The sequence below is a fragment of the Ochotona princeps genome, chromosome 2 (genome assembly GCF_030435755.1).
Source record: "Ochotona princeps isolate mOchPri1 chromosome 2, mOchPri1.hap1, whole genome shotgun sequence".
Classification (NCBI taxonomy): domain Eukaryota; kingdom Metazoa; phylum Chordata; class Mammalia; order Lagomorpha; family Ochotonidae; genus Ochotona; species Ochotona princeps.
Window position 1 is genome coordinate 100,882,921 of NC_080833.1, and position 20,647 is coordinate 100,903,567.

At 37.2% G+C, this 20,647-nt stretch overlaps 1 non-coding gene across 1 annotated transcript; it reads right to left on the reverse strand.

Moving 5' to 3' along the window:
• Window positions 1-14,684: 14,684 nt before the first annotated feature.
• On the reverse strand, window positions 14,685-14,804 carry LOC118758644 (U5 spliceosomal RNA). Its single transcript, XR_004995745.2, has one exon. It is a non-coding gene; the product is annotated as a U5 spliceosomal RNA (small nuclear RNA).
• Between the last annotated feature and the right edge of the window lie 5,843 nt (window positions 14,805-20,647).

Here is a 20,647-nt window from a genome sequence, read left to right on the forward strand (position 1 = left end):
AAAAAAAATGAAAAGAAAAAAGTTAAGTCTTACCCTTTAAATTACAGAGAACATGTCATGAGCCATCACTAGTAACAGGTGCCAGTTCCAATTTTGGGAGCAATGAAATGCTCATGCTGCGTGTTGTGGCCCAGACTGTCTAGGTTTTCATTAAGCCTTTCCTTTTCTTTTCTCCTAGGAGTATCAGGCATTTTCCAGGCGTTCTTTTTCTTAGATGTGAACTTATAACAGGTCTAGTTAATGAGTTATGAGTGGAATTATGTATCTGGTAAGTCTGGCCCTTCAAATGTCTCCCAGGCATTTGTTCATGAACTCGTTCCTGCCTGGATACTTGGATAACTTTGGAAGTCCTATTCACTGTTGATTGCTGTGGCTTGGAGATTGCTCCTTCGTCGGAGCATCAGCCAGCTTCTCATCCAACAGGCATTTGCTTGGCACTATTAAGCTGGGAGAAATAAACTTCTATTTATTTCTTTACCCAAACTACCCTAGCACTTTTAAATTTTTATGTGAGAATCAGTTTTCCATAATTCTGATGATATTCAGCCTTTGGGAAACAATATGAGTAAGCAAAACAAAACAATAAACAGGCAGGGCATAATACCGGCTGTTTTGAGAGGAACAAAGCTCTGATTCCTGCATCTGGCGGATGACATCAGTATTAACCTCATCTTGATCTCATCATTTACCTTGCTCTCCACCTGCCTACACATTGTATTTTTCCATTCTTCATTCAATGTGTTTTTTTAATTTTGAGAGTGGCTTTCCTGTTGAAGTAATACAACAAACCAGTTTATGCCATATGAACTTATGAACATTTTCGCTGATTTTTCAGAAGACAAACCAATCAAGATCCTTGACCTCACTAACGGTATACCTAAATCATGTTTTTGCAAAGAATTTAAAAGAATTGAACATTTTAAATGCCAAAAGGAAAGATATCAAGGTGGGAGAATACCCTTCTACTATAATCTTTCGTAATGTTCTTTGTAAAGTTTTCATATAGTAAATTTAACGGTAGAAGGTTTTCCAAAATTGATTTAAAGAATTTAAAATAAACATTTTATTATGTAATACATTTTGCCCAGGTTTGTCATGTTTAATTATTTTAAGGAAAGTGGTACTCTAGATAATTTATAACGCTAAACGGGAAGATATTATACAGTAACCAAATTTGTAGGAGGTTTCATCATAGAATCGGTCTGTTTAATTTCAAAAAATAGGTGTGAATGACAATGTTCAAAGCTTTAAGAAGTGAAGGCCATTGAGCCAAGAAAGACTCTGCCAAGAGCAGAAGAAAAAGCATTACCATCTGTCACACATTTCTGCTTTTGGGGGGGATATAATAAATTGTTTCCCTTCACTAAACATTAGTTGAAACTTTATAAGTATATACTTTGCTACATAGATTTTCCCATATGTCAGTGACTAAAACAAAACTACACTATTTGGAGAATTTTCTTTCAAATCGGCAGGGCCGCTCCTGGTTTGTGTGATTTAGTATTTTCAGTAAGACTTTGTGTTTCGTATGTTTGATTCACTACTAAGACTGTCTATTTTTAGGGATACATAGTTTTTTTTTTTCTCTTAGGACACTGTGATTATTGAGTAAGTTATTTCTTCAAGTTTTAGACTTTGATTGTAAAATTTCTGTTAACTCTCAGGTGTGAAGTTGGCCATTTTTTAGAAAATTATTATAATCGACACCTGTTAATTGTATAAATTAATGATGTTCAATGTGACAGACAGCTTAATATGTGTATATGATGCACAATGATCAGGGTGACTGAATTTTTATCACTTAAGCTATACATCACTTATTTATGATAGAAATATTCAAAAATTCTACTAGTTATTTTAAAATATCCCATCACTGATTGTCAACCATAATTGTCCTATGTAAAAGGTCATTGCAACTTCTTCTTCCTATGCAGCTGTACCCCTGTCACTATTCTCGCTGCATTCCTTCCTTGTTAACATCTTTCCTAGACTCTGGTAGCTACTTTTCTATTATCTGTTTCTTTGAGAGGAGCTTTTTAGCTTCCGTATGGAGAGCATGTTTCACTTAACACAATGTCCCCTAGTTCCATCCATGATGTTACAAATGACAGAATGCCATTCTCTTTATGACAGAATATATCTCCTAATGTATATATTCCACATTCTTTATCCATTAACCCCTAAAGAGACAGGTTGATTGATTCCTTAGCTTGATTGTTGTGTAATGGATACATGAGGACAGATCTCTCTTCTACAAACTGATTTCAATTCCATTGAATATATACCAAATAGTGGGAATGTTACATCATACGGCAGTTCTACAAGTATTTCTCCTTTTTTTTCTTCGAGGAATCCCCACACATTTTTATAGAGTGAGACTGTTCACTCTTCAAATATATACACCTGGTTTATCTTTCCATTTTGTGTGTTCTCTATAATTTTTCATCAGTGTTTTACAGATTTCATTGCATAGTGGCCTTTCCAGGTTTTTATACTTTTTAAAAATCTATTTTATCTAAAGATAGGTACCCATAATTGTTTTTGGTTTCTGTCTGTGCATTTCTTTCTCCATCCCATCATTTTCAGTCTATGTGTGCTTTTACTGGTGAAACAAGTTTTTTGTAGGCAGCATATTATTGGGTCATGGATTTTTGTTCCTTTTTTTTTTTTTTTTGTCCTTTCAGTTAGTCATATCTTCTTTTGAAAGATTTGCTTTAAGATTTGTTTTATTTTATTTGAAAGACCAAATGATAAAGGGGTATACACATATACAGTGGGAGAGAGAGAGACAGAGAGAGACAGACAGAGACAGACAGAGAGAGAGAGAGAGAGAGAGAATCTTTCTTCTGTTCATCACTTCCCCAAATTCCACAACAACCAAGATCCTAGAACTTCATCAGGGTCTTCCACATAGGTGGCTAGGGCCCAAATACTTAGGTCATCTGCTGCTGCCTTCTCAGGTAGCATTATCAGGGAGCTGGATTGGAAGTGGACTAGCTGAGAGTCACACTGACAGTCTAACATAGGATGCCTGCAGTGCAGCAGATGTCTAAACCTGCTATGTCAGAATGCTGACCCTCAGTCATATTATAACTGCAACTTAGTACTTGACACATTTTCCTGGTACTCTGCAACTTTTCTGGTGTTATACTCGTTGTTCCTTGTTTTTCCATTTTGTTTGTCTTTGTAATTCGGTGTTTTTCTATTCCTCTTTTTGGTTTCTCTTTTGTTGTGTTTAGGAATTTATGTTTTCATGGTAGGTAATAGTCATTCACTTCTAATGTAGACTCTCTTAAATCAGCTCTTGTAGTATTGATCTGGTTGTGATAATTTGTCTTAGTTTTGGCTTTCATGGAAAGTCTGTCTTTTACCCTCATTCTTGAATGATAGTTTTGCTAATTCTTGGCTGATAATAATTTTCTTTCAGGATATAAAATATTTTATCTTCTGTTCTGTGAAGTTTCTCCTGAGAAGTCTATCCTTGGTCTGGTAGGGACTGCCTTACAAATGACCTGATGCTTTTTTCATGTTACTTTAGAAAAAATTATCTCTTTGAGAGGCAGAGTTATAGAGTGAGAGATGGAAAGAGAAATATTCCATTCACTGGTTTACACCTCAAATGATTTCAATGGTCAGGCTGGACCAGACCTCAGCGAGGAACTCCAATCAGCTCTCCCAGGTGAGTGGCAGGGGACCAGGCTGTTGGTTTCCCAGATACAACAAGCTGGACTGGAATTTGGGTAGCTGGCAAACAAACTGGGATACTAACATCACAGGTTTTGACTTCATGGATTGCCTCACAGTGCTGGCCCTTTTCTTGCTATTTTGAAGACCCCCCACTTGCCCTGTATTTTGATGTTTGGCTATAATACACTTTGGAGATCTTTTCTGGCTTTTTATTTGACCTTCCTGGCATTAGACTTGGAAAGTTAGCAACAGTTACTTCATTGAATAATTTTTATTTGGTATTTCCCTTTACTTTTTCTCTGGAGTACTCATAATGTGAATGTTTACTTACTTAATATTGTCCCATAAATCTCAAAGGCTTTCTTTAATTCTTTTGAGTTATTTGTCTTTCTTCTTTATGTTTGGGTTATTTCAAAGAACCCTACATTTAAATTCAGAGATTCTTTCTTCTACCTCCTCAATTCTTTTACTATTTCTCAACTGTATTTTTGATTTCCTCTGTTATATTCTTTGTCTCCAAGATTTCTAATTGACTATTTCCTTAAAATCATTCTTGTCAGCAATTCTTTGATTTCCTTTTCCTTTGTGTCTGTTGTTACAGTGCTAATTATGTTCCTTTGGAAGTATTATTTTACCATGCTTCCTCATGTTCCATGTTATCTATGTAGTTGCATCTATAAATTTAATGGAATTACTTCTGTAATAAAAGACTTTGTGCTGGCAAAGTGCCCCAACACATGCATTGAATAGTCTGTTATTTTTTGTGCCAGGTGATTATTTTATTGTGTGTCCAAGTATCTCCTTCAGCAATAATCAACATTGATGATGCTTCTAGATATCTAAATGACTTAAGCTGCAGTGTCTAGGGTGTACCTTCATCTAGGAAGCAGCTCCCTTAAGGTGTGAATGTTTACTGGCAGCTTTAGGTAGAGTGTGCTTGTTGCAAGTGTAGTGCACCTGCAAGATTTCCAGAGTAATATTAGTAGGTGGTTACCTTCATTAGCCTAGGAGAGTTCGATATAAATGTCTGGTACTGGTGTTGAGTAAAGATCAGTGTCTGAGGATTTGGCCACTGCAATTGGCCAAGTCAGGGCATTGATCAGAGTCAAAGAATAGTGTGGGTGATTTTGTGCAGCCTCCAGTAGGCAAATTCATCACGGAAGTCTTCCCAGATGTTTCTCATGGCTGAGACTGGATGAACAGAGCCAAGCATCTGTTTTCTGGGGTATCAGTTGACTGAACCTTTGTAGATAGGATGATCCTACATTACTGGGACCACAGGGTGGTAAGCAGAGAGTTGCCTGCTTGCTACCAAGAGACCGCATTGTTAGGTTGGGCAGAGCAGAAGTGACTTCTTGGTGACCATCTACCTTCTGAAACCAACTCTCCCATCCAGAAAGTTTCAAATATGCTACCAGAACCACCCTAACCTTGTCTCAGCCTGAAGATGTCAATGACAGCTGTCATGACGAGTATCTTATGCTACACTTCATATGCATGCACGAATTGAGGAGCTGCTGCCTTTGCTCATCCTCACATGTAAGATATATAAAAGCACAGTGTCATATACTAAGTGGCCATTTTTCTTGTGTTGCCACCCCCATGTAAAAGTGGTCCTGCACCATGTCCTATGAAAGAATGATACATCAGACTCTCTCCCCTAATAAAACCCTTTAGACTAAGAGCCACTTTGTCTCAAGTCTGACCTCCTCCCAACCTAATATTTATCAGACTAAGTCAGTAAAGAAAGCTATTTGGCTGTTTACCAGCATAGTGGCTAAGAGTAGAGGGTTGAGCCATAAGTCTCTTTCACCAGACTCAGGAAGAGCAACCTGAGAATATCTCATGGCCAATGGTAAGTGGGCAGCATCATCTGGCTGATTTATGGGAGTTTCAGTGGGCAAAGTTTCTCAGGGATATTTAACTGGTACATTACTGAGTCTATCTGGCTGCTGACTAGGGTCTATGGAGGGTGGACAGGGCTACCTATTTCCTGGGGCACAGGCTACATGGCCAACAATGTCAACAGTCAGCAGGGCAGGCTGATTGGTTCCTAGGATTTTCAGTGGATGGCTGTGAATACCTAGATCCTGTTAAGACAATAGAATGGTGGGATGGGTTACCCAGTTGTCATCTGGGAGTGTTTGCAGGCCGAGCTACTTAGAAGAGGTCACTTAGAGGCTCATCAGAACTGTAGAAGTGAGTTATCCTGGCTGGTTACCTGGATTGGCTTGTTCCAATTGCCGTAAGCAGATGCCCAACTGCTTCATGTAACTTCTGGTGTTTGGGATCTCCAAGAAAAACTGGATGAAGAGGTGCTCATACAGGTTAGGCTCTTTTTCCAAGCCAATGCAGTGGTGTAGTCATGCAAGAGCTCCTCAGTTGGATGCAAGGATTGAAAGGGCTGTAGGGTTTCCAGCAGTAAATGCTTCCGGTGTAGTTGACATAGGTGGGTCAACTGAAGTGCTGTTACTCTTTCCCTGCTGAACGAAGTCCCCTTTGGTTCATGGTTGATCTTGAGCGACAAAACAGCTTCTGTTAGGTTAGCTCTCTTTTTATACAGCCATTATGTATCTCCACGCTCTATATCTGCTATATTCCTACTATATACTGCTATATCTGTGTGTGTGTATATGTATGTATATAATGTGTGTGTGTGTATATATATATATAGATATAGATATATATCTATATATATCTGCTATATACTCCAACACTCTGTCTCACTCACTATGGTGAAATAGTTGTCTCTTTTTGTTGTGGAGGGAGCTACAACAGGCACCATTAGTCATTCTTCTTTGAGATGTCCTCAACTTTAATGTTTTGTATCTGAAAATAGGTATTTGTGCCAGCTATTAATGCATCCAGTATTTCCACTGTGATTAGGAGCTATACAGAAATTCACCTCTAGAACAAGGTTCAAAAAATGTCAACACTCCATTGGCTGTATTGACTTGCTAGCTTGCTTTTGCTTAGGAAGACATTATCTTGACTTCTCTGGTTGGCATGTTACATCACCTAGCATACCTTTTACTGCATATAGGAGGATTCTGTTCACACTCCTATCTTTGTGTTCCTAACCTTGAAAACACAACACAAAAATTTATTGCATTTAAGTTTTTATTGTGTGTGATGCAGAGGGCTAGATCTTTTCAACTGCAGTGTCCAAAACATATGGAGACTATTACACCTGCGTTCTATGGTCAGCATTAGCTTCCTATTCAGTCTTGAGTGCAATGTAAGCTGTTGGCTTTAATCTTTAAAGCTCTTCATTGTTTAGAAGTCAGTTACTACAACTATCACATGTCTCCCTATGCAGCATTGTGGCAATTAAAATCAGCTGCAGGGTTTGCAATTTGTGATCCTGAGTGAATCGTAGGGAGTCTGGGAATAGATTCTTTCTAAGGAGGAATTTCCTTAAGAACCTTATGTTGCTGTCAATGATAAAAGCAATATTTGGACTATATAGTTTTGGTATTAAATGTCTTGTCATTTAATGATAAGTCTTTCAAACCATAATCAAATGCTATTGATTTAATATTTGTTATTTGTGGCGAAAGAGTTTGGAATACCAAGTCCATCTTTTAATGAATCAGAAAAGTAATAGTTGAGCATATTAAAAATAGGCAAAGCTAAAATTCATCTGTTTCATATTTGTTAGTGTGGGAGTTTTCACTTCAGTGTTCTCTCAAGTCTTTCTTTGAATCTATTTAAAATAGCTTCAGTGAGGGGATTTTCCCTAAGTCCTTTGGGGACCATTTCAAAATCCATAACTCATGGTAAGTGATTTCTCTAAGTGCTTAGCTAAATGTTTGATTTCTTAATATTTTATCATAAGTGTTTTCCTTATAAGCTTTTGTATTCTGAAATAACTTTTTTGCTTTGTCCAGCATCTAGGTGCTGCAGTTTAGGTGAATTTATTTTGGTTTAATGTACTATGCCAATTCATATCATTCCAGACCATAGATCATTTGGGAAGAAAGATGAGCACATATTGCACTATGGATAACAGCTCGAGTAAGGAACGGTGTCGGCTATTTTTGTTGTCATTGTTTCTTCACTTTCTCTTTCCTGTTCCATGTGTGGTCTTCAGCTTTCCTCAAAGACAACAACAACAAAAACAACAAAAAACCAAGGTAATGCTTTGACAATGTTTAATTTCATTTTTAAGGCTTATTTTTATTTATTTGAAAAGCAGAGTTACAGAGACAGAGAAACACACACAGAGAGTTCTTTCCATCCTTTAGTCCACTCTCCAAATAGCACAATATTGAGGCTGTCTCAGTCTGAAACTAGGAGCCTGGATCTTTTTCCAGATCTCCTACGTGGGTGCAAAGGCCCGAGCACTCAGGCCATCTTTCCACTATTTTCTCAAGTGCATCAGTGGGGAGTTTGGATCAGAAGTGTAACAACCAGATTTTGGACCTGTGTCCATGTGGGGTGTTGGCATTAGAGGTGGCAAGTTAACCAAGATGTTTGATTCCTAGAGAAATTAGTCTCAGAACTCATCTTACAAGTATTAGTTGTAGCAGAGCATCAGTACCTATTTGTCTTGCCTTGCTTGAAAATCTTTGTTCTGTTAATTTATTTTGCTTTCTTTGGCTACCATTTGTTTTTAACATTCTAGTGTTAAAGGGACTGTGCTTAAAAGTTATCTGTAGAACATCATAAATTACCACTTACTGTGAAAGGAAAATTGCTCAATAGGACTAAATTACTTCATTTCCTTATATGTTTCAAGCTCATAGATCATTTTGTTACCCAATAATTTTTAAATTTCCTTTGTCTTCTACCCTGCAGTTACAAGATTCTATTTCATTTTGGTCTCTCTGTTAAGAAAGTAAGTTAATTTGATTATCTTTCATGTTATTTCAGGATTGATTGGAATTACCATTAAAGGAAAAAGAACACTAAAGAAGTTTCTAGAGATGGGCAGGTGGAGAAGTTGTGGCTTTAATTTTAGACGTGCTTGGTGCACCTCTGGGACATCCAACCCTGTGCAGCACACAGAGCTGTTTCTGTGAGAGTGTAGTGCTCAGCATGAGGATAGCTATGAGCAAACCACCTGCATATACCATGTCTGACAGCTGAGGCCGAGCATGGATGGGTTTGCTTAGGCTACTACCTGAGCAGGGAGCAGCACCTGGGACTGAGCCTTTAGGAGACAATGGCTGAAGAAGACAGAGTTCTGACGCTCTGCCACTGAAACCCAAGATCGGCAAGGGAGGGAGTAGCTGCAGCCCTGAAAGCTGCTGCTGTGGGGGTAAGAAAGCCTGAGGAAGCCCTCCCGGGTTCAGGAAGAAATCACCAAGGCTGTTAGTCTTCGGAAATCAGCTACTGTCTTCATTGGAATTCAGTTACTACACAGATAAATTATCTGACATAAGAATGGATTTTTAAAAATAAATTTTAATGGATTGATATGCAGTGAATTCTTACAGAAGTATACCTATTGTAAGATAGGTTTATATAGTATATATTTTATTTCTTGAAAAAAATATCAGTGAACATTAGCTTCTATGTAAAGATTAAAGAAATATTCACAACATTGGTATCTTGAAAGTTTTAAAAGAGTTTAAGAGGGATTTCACTAGTTCCATTAAGAGTGTATCAGATTTGTATGCTGTCTGATCCTGAAATCACTAGAATAACTAATACCTTTAGCCTTTAAAAAATAGTGAGTAACTAGGAATAAATCATCTCTCCTGGTCTGGGACAATGTTACCCTCTGATCAAAACAAAGCAACTCCCTTCCCTCTACCACTACTAGATAGAAAACAAGCTCGTTCTTCGTTGTCTTCCTTTAACTTCATTTGTTGCTCTTGATCTAATTTTCCTCTGGGAAGGAGAAATTATAAAAGGACTAATTATGTCCTCTTGATGTGTTAGGAATTTTCTAGCATAATATCATCTCAGTTTTCTAATTTGCAGGCTGAGTAAGTGAGAGTTCCCCTGCTGGGACAGAGAATTGGGATCTGGGAGGCTCTGTGCCACATCTAACAGACCTGCTAGACAAACTACCCGTTATTTTGTGATTTATTTGATTATGCAATGCCTTGTTCCTAAATGAATTTGAGGCAAATGACTATAGATTTTTGAAACCAACTATATGTCAGAAGCAATATGTGGTCTTATAATAAATGTGTTCTGTCCCTCCCCCATCCACCCAGGGGAAATAATAGGAAAATGGTAAGTTCCTTAGGATAAAATGGTAAGTTTCTTTTCATGCTTGGGATATGGTTCTGTGCAGAGTAGGTACTCAGCAAATGTTCCTAAAGCATTGGTTCCTCAACAGTTAAATTACTGAGTACCTGCTCCAAGATAAACACTCCATCAGATCCTTTGGATGGAAAGGTAACTCAAAACATGTAAATGAATTACTGCAGTACTGTGAGATAAGTACAATTAAGAAGCTATCTATAAAGTATAGGGGTAAATAGAGAAGTGATTATGTCTTGAAAAAAGTTGGGAAGTCTTGTCTTCTAGAGATCATTTTTAAGCTGATTGTTGCAAGAATTAGGGACTTGCCAGATGGAAAAGTCCAGGCAGAATGTAACACAAAGTGAAAAGGCCAAAATCTAGGAATGACAGAGTGTGTTCCTAGTTTGTTTGTTTGATTGTACTGCCTTTGTTTCAGGAAGAATTTAAGGTAATTTATGTTCCAGTCTTTTCATACTGGAGTGGTTAGAGATGAGACTCAAAGATGGCAGGAAGTATATTATCAAGAGTTTTGTAATTGATGCTTGAATATGAATTTTATATAATGGAAAACAAACCCAAGAGGACTGATAATCAGATTTGTTGTGAATTTTCTGTATATTGAATGAATGAAGATAGAAATTGAAGATTAATATGTACATTTACATGATTTCATTTTTGTAAAAGGCAAAAGTGCATTTATGTGTGTTTATATATACTTGTACATACAAAGGAAAATGTTTCAAAGGATATACTTTAACTTGTTCACAGTGATAACCTCTGGGGAATGGGATTAGAGGGAAGGAGATTTATGTGGCTGTCTGTATACTGGGTGGGATATTGTATTTTTATTTCTGTATTTGAATTTTCAATAAATATGTAAAAAAGAGTGTATCAGAAAGGAAATAATCTTTTGTAATACAATTTAGAATACATCAATCTTAAAAGGCAGAAGAAAGAGGTGATATTACAGAAAATATCCTTCACAACATTCTGTGTCCTTCCAAAAACACAACCTCAGACAGCTTTCAACAGATATTCTACATTTTAACTGACAAAAATTGAAATTGAGAAAAGAACATGTGGAGAAGAATACATTTGGAGCAAGACATTACTCAAAGGAAGATTGTAAGAGGAAAAACTCATTCAAAGATAATTTCATACAATGCACAAATTCATCAGTCGAACAAGCACTACTTAAAAAAAAAGATTTGTTATTATTTGAAATACAGACCAAATTTATGGAGAGGAGAGACAAAGAGAAAGATCTTCCATCTGTTTGTTCATTGTCCAAATGGCCATAACTGCTGGAGCGAATCTGAAGCCAGGAGCCAGAAACTCCTTCTAGGTCTCCCATGTGGGTACAGGGTTCCTAAGCTTTGGGCCATCCTCTACTGCTTTCCCAGGCCACAAGCAGGGAGTTGGATGGGAAGCACAGCAGCCAGGACATGAGCCAGCTGCCATATGGGGTCCTGCTACTTGCAAAGAGAGGATTCAGCCAGGCCTCAAACACTATTTCTGAAAGGTGGTGGTACAAGCAGCTTGCTCAGTCTCACTCCATTTCTGAATCTATTCAGCCCTTCTGCCATTTCCTTTACAGTATTCAACTTTTTAAAAGCTTTGCCTGTGCAAATAAATTTCATTGGCTCTTTCTTATATTTCAACTTTCTAACATATTAAACAAACCGAAACTTTACTCGTATCTGTCTTATCTTGCTGTGTTTTGTTTTAGCTGTGCTCTTTTATGCTCTCATGGTTCTTTTTTTTCTTAGACTAATTATAATCTTCAGACATCTATTTTTGTTCACAATGAAAATTACACAACTGGTCAATGATCCACATTTAAAAACTTTTATGATTTTTTTCATAATTATATACAATTCACCTGAGCCAGTTATCTTAATCCTTTAGGTGTGGCCATTTTCCCCTATTATACTTTTGGGTAATAACCATTGCCAATTTATCCTAATAAGCAAATTCCTCATTTTATTAAGATTGTTTTTATAAAGCTTAAGTTACTTACATTTATATCCATAATCTCCTCTCCTCCCTGGTGGAAGTTTGAGACCCATTAAGTTATTTGTTATTATAGTTTCCCCAACTCCTAATATTAGCTGTTTGACTTGTCATGTACTCCTTCCTCAACATAGCAGAGACTTACTAAAATCAGAAAGTGAAATCCTAGAGCCCGAGCAGCACTCGCAGAAATCATCTGGTGTTGAGGACAACATTCTTTCGCTTGGATGCAGTGATCTACTGTTCCCTTTGCGAACTATGTGAGACCTTGAGCAAATCACTTAACCCCTCTTCGTTTCAGTTATTGAAACAGGAGTGATGATCATGTGGGCATGATAAAGTTGTTATGAAGTTGCTTTAACAGTACTTCAATAGTTATTTTAATAGTAGTTAGCAGATGTAACTGCTTAGAACAACCGATGGCACATACTGTGCCCTTGATAAATGTTAGGTGATGTTTTATTATATCAGCTTTTAAAAACTTTCGAATAATTTCAGACAAAAAAAACTGCAGACAGTAAGTTTAGTTCCCACGTATTTCACAGTTCCACGTATTCCATATCTCTCTTGTTAACAACTTATGTTATTATGGCACATTTGTTACAGCTAACGAACTTCAGTATTAGTAACTAGTAGTTTTTAATGGATCTCCCTTTTCTGTTCCAGAATCCCATGCAGGATGTCATGCCTAACTTTCCTTGTTTTGATGACCTTGGGGGTAAGATACTTTGTAGGATTTCCCTCAACATCAATCTGACTGATTTTTTCCCCTCAGGCTTACACTGGAGAATGAGCCTGGAGAGGAAGATTGGTCTTACTATATCCTATCAACAGTACATGCAATCAGCGTGAAGTTTATTAGGATTTCTCCTCTACAAGGTAACTCCCCACCAACAGCAAACACAAACTTTCCATCCTATATTTTTTAGAAGGAAGTGACTACTTCAATCTAGATTTAAGGTATTAAGTTATGCTCTGGGGAATTATGTTCTAACTTCCTGTGGGGGGCAGTATTTACATAAATAATTTGGAATGCAGCTAGATTGTTCTAGCCTCTATCATCAGAAGCTCTTTCAGTTGTCTTTTATACCCTTGTGGCATACTTCCTCCATTTTTTTTTGAGCATTTCATTGCTTTCCAGACACTATAAGATACTCATCTTGCATATTCCCTGCTTTCTCAAAGAAATAGCATTTGTTTTCAAGGAGACCTGATTCCTTTTTCTGGAGGATAGTATTAGAAACTCAGACCTGAGTGGTGAGCACCTTCATTGCCATAGGAGTGTCTTGCTTCTGAGGGTCTGTCAGTGGATAGGCTTAGCTATAAACCATCACTACACGCTAAAGCTCAACATCATTGTTTCTTTGTCTGTTTGTGTCTATATTAAGGTTCATACTGCTATTTTCCATCTTAATCCAGTACAACATAGTTCATTCTGGCTTGATGCTATTTTGTTAGATATTCATTCATTCATTTAGTCAATTTTATTGCGCTTCTGCTACATAACAGGTCATGTTCTCTGCATTGAAGAATAGAGCACCTGGTGGATACTACTCCTATTCTCGCTTTTTCACTTTTAATTGTTATTCAAGTTCTTCAGTACAACCAAGGAGTGCAGACACTCACAATAGTTTTTGCACCTCTGGATTTCTTTTGTTCTACTCACATTTGTTTCTCCCACTTTCAAGACTTAGTTATCTTCTATTGACCAAACATTTCCACGTCCATCTTCATTTCTCTGCTGTCAACTCGACCCTGGAGGTTTTTTTGCTCTAGAAGCACTAAAGTGACTGAAGACATATTGTTACCTCCCTTTCTAAAGTGCTGTTTTTAAACATTCTGTGTTTATTTTAGGTGTTTTCCTACTTTAAAGCATTCCATCCATAAACTTTTCTTTTAGATTTTAGAGTAAATCTTAGATTATTATATTGGCATCCATTTATTTCTGCTATATTATTTTGTACTTTCTTCTGTCCTACCTTTTCTAGCTATATTATGTCTAGCTATCTTTTCTATCTACTCTGTCATTTCTTACTATTTTACTATTAATTTTAATTTAATGAAACATCCATTTATTGTTTCTTAATGATTACTAATTTGAAAATGATAGAATCTCTGTACTTCTTTAAAAAATTTGAGAAATTTTAACATGCATACTTAAGTTAGCAAAGTCTTTCCTCTTATGAAACAGATTGTAAATGGCTTTAAAGTACATCAACATCTAGTGGTTTAAATGTTAGTAATGACCAGTTCTCCGCAGGACACCCAGTGTTTGCTCAGATGCTTAGATTTTTTTTTAAAGATTTATTTATTTTTATTGGAAAAGCAAACTTACACAGAGAAGGAGAGACAAATATCTTCTGTTTGCTGGTTCACTCCTTAAGTGGTTGCAATGGACGGAATGGAAACATTCAGAAGCCAGGAGCCAGGAGCTTCTTCCAGGTCTCCCACACAGGTGCAGGGTATCAGGGCTTTGTGCCGTTTTCCATTGCTTTCTCAGGCCACAAGCAGAGAGCTGTATGGGAAGTTGAGCAGTTGGGATACAAATCAGCATCCATACGGGATCATGGCAGACGCAAGGTAAGGATTTAGCCACTAGGCTATTATTCCGGGTCCCTCATTCCATGATTATAATGTAATTTCCATTATTATACTGTTACATTATTATAATGAAGCTACTTCAAAACTTTGTTGGGAAATGAAATAAGGCGAGTTTGATTTCGGTGTAAAAAAAATTTGGAATACAGGCTTGGAAGACATGTTTAAAGACACTGTAAATTGTGGTGTCTCTAAAAAGATCTTAGAAAAAGTACATCATAATAAAAACTAAGATGTATTCCTCACCACAGAAATCTTTAGTAAAAGGCGGAAGATTTATACAATCTGAAGAGATATTTTAATTATATTTTATCAACTTTTGGTAGTACCCTCATATTTTGTCTCATCTCTTTTTTTATTATTTCCATTTGAAAATCCAACACGTATGTTAGACCCCACTCTTCTCATATTTATCACCTAACTTTCATATTTTCCATATGTGCCCCAATGTACTAACATTTTGATAATTTATTCAGTTTAACTTCTACTTCACCAATTCTCTCTTCACCCACATCTTCTCTTCCATGTAACATTTTATTTATTTTTAAAACTTTATTTCATGTGTGGCTGTGTGATTTATTGTTTTAAAACCTGCCTGGTTATTTTTTTAAGTCTTGTTTCTTGACTTATTTTATGCTCTCTATTCTTTACCACAGTAGGATTATGTATTTTGTATTCTTATCTAGTGCTAAGCATTAGATATGTCTGTACATACCTTTGTTGTTTGTGCTCTCACTATATGAGAATTGTCTCCTTATGTGTTTTGTTATTGTCATTATTTCCAAGTTCATATTAATAAAGTATTTAAAACCCTAATTATGCATATATTTTTCTAAATGTCTGTGCTAATTATTATTATTTAGTTGTATTGACATATAGTTTATATGTATATGGTACCATGTGATGTTTGAACGCATGTATACATTGTGTAGTATTCAACTGAGAGTCAACGTGTCTGTCTCCCTAAACACTTACTGCTCCTTTATCATGAAAACATTTCAAATCCTTTGTTACAGATTTTTAGAATATATGGCACATTATTATTACTCACTGTGTAACAGAATACAAGAATTTATTTTTGCTATATATAATGAGTACTAAATGTGTGTTAATTCTTGAATTTTTGTGAAATATAAAAACCAACCTGTATTAGAGTTAGCTTGAAGTCTAAGAGAAGATTTATGTTTTTACAGTCTTTCTAGGCTTGAGGAAGCAGATTTCTTTGTTACTTTCTGCTGAGTGGGATTTATGCCCCTGGCATTTGGTTCTCTTATTTCAGTAGAAATAGAATCCTGTGGGCCTCAGTAGTGATGGGGGATTGCTATAGATCACCTGTGTGGGTAGGCCATAAGCATTTTCTCTTCCCCTTCCAGTTTCCTCCTGCTGTCAAGTTGGAAGCTCATGGTAGGCTTCCTGTTTCATTGCCTTTTGAGGGGCGGAGCACGGTGGGGTGGGGAGTAGAGTGCTTTACTTGTTGCCTTTACATTCTTGTCAGCTCAATATAACATTTTTAAAGTTAGTCACAGCGTTTTAAACTGATTAATTAACTTGACATTTTAAGATTTATGTATTTGAGAAGCAGAGAGAGAAAGCAGGTTGAGGGGGGAACTTGTCCTGCCATCCACGGTTTCACTCTCCATATGCCCATGACAGCCAGGGCTGGACTGAGCCTGAAGCTAGGAGTCAGGACTTGAACTCTTGTCTTCCATTAGGAGGAGCTACAGCCAAAAGCCACAGACAAGTACCAAACCCTGGAACACTGATATTAGATGCAGCATCTTAATTAGCATCATAAACTTTAGGCCAAAGGCCCACTCTAGTCATAATCTTAAGGCATTTTGTAAGAACGCTATTCATTGTATTCAGTGTATCCTATTATCAGAAACGTTTTACAATGTATTTTCCGATTATGTATGTTTCAGACAAGGGAGTTTTAAAAATAAAGCGGTAAAACCATGATACAGCATGTGACATCTTTTCTCTTAATTAATTTGATCAGTAAGGAATTCCTTTGAGCAACTGGTAAAAACCTGGTAATTCCATCTCAGCATTTACAGCTTTATACACACCTGTGAGATAAAAGATCCTAATGATACAGTATCTTATTTCTAAGGGAAATATGTATATTTTAGTGGGAATCACTTTGCATGGATTTATTTTTCCTTAACTTGATTTTATTTTTTGGTTGTTCACACTGAAAATGAGATAATTCAGTCCAGTGATAGATAAAAGACTCTGCCTAGTGTGGTTAAATCCCCTACAAGTATAACCATCATATGTGAGAGCCAAAGGTAATGTCCTTAAGCCTAATATCCCCAAAGGCCTCTGAAAACTTATATAAGTCAATTGCAGAAGAAGGAACTTCTGGGATTTAGACAGAATACATCTTCTCAGCACAGAATGGAAGCCCTTTTAACCTAAACACTATCTACTGCATGAGAAAAGGGTACTGTGCACATATGGGAAACATAGGGAATTCTCTAGTCAAAGGGCATTAACAGGCAACAAACTCTACAACACCATTTGCTGTGGGAACAGTATAGACATAAAACAGATTTGAGTGAGGCACCCCATGGATTTGCTGCTTTCTGCTGGAACGAGGCACTGCAATGCCCTTGAGAAATGAACAATATACCAAGAAATATTAAGGAGTAGTTTGCTGGGGAGCAAGAGATGGAGTATTAATTCCTCTGTGTTGCATTTCTTGAGTACTTTGGAGAGAGAATAGAAAATTAAAGTATGAGAAACAAGAGAAGAAAAATATTAAGGCTTAGATGTTCAGATCAGAAAGATAAACCTGGCTGCCAAATTTTGGGAGCTTATTTGAATTTCCTATAATTTAATAAGAAGAAAACAACTCTCTTGATTCACTGCCCGTTTATAATTGTTTTTCTTCTCCCGTGTTTTTTGCTTACTGTTTTGTCCTCATTGTAGTCTTAAATTAAGCTTTTGTCTGCTAGAGTGAAATATACTTTGCACAATTTATTCTTTGCTAATTGGAATTCAAGCTGAAATAAAGATGTATACAGAGACGCTCTTTCTCAGAAATGCAGAATACTTAAGTGTGACTGAAATATACATCTCAGAATGCTGTGATCATGAGATCAGGAGCTAGCCAGGCCCTCTTCATGCCTTGCACATTGTTACCACAATTCTGATCAAAATCATGTTTCTGATCATGGTTGGAATTTATAATAATGAGTTGATTTTTGTGAGAATTAAGAAGGATACAATCACCAAAGAGACTTAACTCCCTGCCACCATGAAAAAAAAAAAAAACCCAAACCAAAGAAACAAACCCACAGTGTAGAAAGCCTTGTTAAAGGTAGCATTATTAGAGCCATCACCAGGTGTAATGATTTAAATCACTACATGGGATGCCTGATCCCATATTGGAATTCTGGCTCATAGCGCAGCTGCTCTGCTTCCCAACTAACTTCTTGCTAACGTGTCCAGGAAGGCAGTGGATAATGGCCAAATTGCTCAGGCCCCCTGCCACTTAAGTGGGAGACCAGGCTGGAGTTCCTAGCTCTAGGCTTTAACCTAACCCAGTGTTGGCTATTGGGCTGATTTGGGGAGTGAACCAGCAGATAAAAGATCTCCCTATCTTTCTCTCACTCTCACTTTCTCTCTATTGTTCTTTCGAGTAAAATTTTTCCAAAAAACTAGCGTTATCACAGTGTTTGCAACCTATAAAAATAATGAGGGGTAGCTATTGTGTTTTTAGTTTTTACTCTTCTAATTGTCCCTCTAAATCTATTTCACCATAACCTTTAATTTGTGCTGTGGGTGGACGGTTCTCTGAAAAGTGTTATTACACAATTCCAGTTGTTTCCTGTTATCTTATTCCAACTACCGTGGCCTCTGCTCCTCTCCCACATCAGATGGAAACCCCTGTCATTCTCTCTTTTCTCCTGACTGTTCACCTCCAGTTGGAATCTTCATTTTATTCTTTGCTGTTAATGCTTTTTCAGTGCAACAAACATAATCCTCCCCATGTTTCAGACCAGGAAAGGAGAAGGAGTGCATTAAGTTGGAACTCAGCACAAATTCCCTTTCCAAACAAAGTCTAAAAGGTAGTAAGAAGATGAGCTAGAAATATTCAGGCCTTAAAATGTTCTCTTTGTCATGACGATGAAGAATCTGATGGACTCTAAGATAGGCTAAAAGGAAACCTCAAACCTTGTCAATTATAAAACAAAACACTAGAAAGTCTTTGAATAGAGAGAAGTTTAGGTGTAAGAGTAAAAAGAGAAAACCTCAACGCAGAAGTGACTGGAGAGAGAGAGAGAGAGGGAGAGAGAGAGAGAGAGAGGGAGAGAGAGAGAGAGAGAGGGAGAGAGAGAGTGTGGTGTGAGGAGCTGCTGCTCAGATGATGTGAGAATGGGGTAAGCTGAGCAGACTGATGTGCTGGAATGGAAGATGTATTACACGTGAAGAACATAAAGCTGGCTAATCAGTTTTAAACCAGATGAAAGAAGTTCCCGGAGGAAAATGTCAGGAACGCCTGTCATGATAGGCTTGACTCTGGGTCTAAGACTCTGTTAGACTTTCCAGTAAGTCATCCTTAGTATCACCTAGAGGTTTGATCTTGACTTTGCTGATGGCGCATGTGCTTCTGGCACTATTCTGAGTGTGTACTCCGCTTCCAGTCACCACGTTTTGCCTTATCCCTTGGATCCAAGACCTGAATCGGAGCCCCGGTCTTAGCATTTGTTTTTCTGTCTTCTTTACCCATCACTGCGTTTTCAGTTATCCAGAATCAGGACAACAATATGTTTCTCTCTGTTGGGTTTCTGCTTCTCTCTTCATCCCTTACTCCTTATTATGTCACCTCTTATCTCTTTGTATTTTGAGATCTTTCCTAAAGGTCAATTTGGTCACTAAAATTTCTTTTTATATCTACATCATGTAGTTTGCTGTGTGGGCTATCCTTATAATAATCATGCCAGTGTGTGTGTATGTGGGGGGGGGTGTTACATTTATGTTTCTACTCTATCTTCTAGCTATGAGATTATATCTACCTGGAAATTAATGTTTATTTTCTTATTTCCCTATTCAATAATCTTTAGTATTTCCCTATTGACAGGTTTTCAAGGCAGGGTGCCCCTAGAAGAAAATAGACTCTGTTGTATTCATGATACTTGATAGATAGGACTTGGCTCATAGAGGGTATGTAGAAATTCTTTGTTGAAGGGATAAATGTTGACACTTACCAGGCCTTTTCTATTATCTGATTTCATCCTAGCACCTTCTGCCCCTTTGTTTTTCTCTTTAACACATGTCTTATTATTCCAGTCAAGCTTTTCTTTCATTAGCTATTCAATATCATAGCAAGTCATTTTCAGGCATGTTGCTTATGCTCATCCACCACCAAAATGATCCATTTCTCTCTGTTTCTAAAGTCAAACATACCCTGCTTTAACTCATTATCAACAATTTCACTGTTCTGTGAATGAGTGTGTGTCTTAATTTGATACATGCTGAACAAAGGCTCCTAAAGACATTGTATTCGCTTTCTCTTCTGTTTGTGCATGCTTAGGTGTCCGGTGCATGTGAGTACTCCGGGCTTATAGTCCAGGTCATTGATTGTGGTCATGCAATTGATTGCAGGACACCGTGGTCCCAGTCACAGCAAAGGCAGTTTGCTCTCACAATGGGATTTTCATGGGATCTCTCTGAGGATTCTGGTCTTTGATGTTTACCTTGCTTAGCAATTCTTGCAAATAGTAGGTGTTGGCGGATTTGAAGTCAGGAAAATCATGTTCAAATCCCCAAGGGGGTGCCTTATAGTGCAGGAGGCTTAGTCACTCTCACCAACCTGACATCCCATTTTGGAGTAGTGTGCAAGACCTGGATCAGCTTCAAGTGTCCAGGTGTTACAAGTGTCTGGGAGACTGAGCCAATTGAAGGAAGATTTTCATATTCTCTTTCCACTGCTCTTTGTTTTCCTGCCTTTTAAATAAATAAATAAATAAATAAATAAATAAATAAATAAATCTTTAAAACAATCCCTACTCAAGTTATATGACCTTGGATAAGCTACTTAACTTTTGTTAGCCCCAGTTACCTCATAAATAATAATTAATTAATAATAATTTCCCCACAGGGTTGTTGGGAGGCTAAGATGTGATAATATGTATGAACA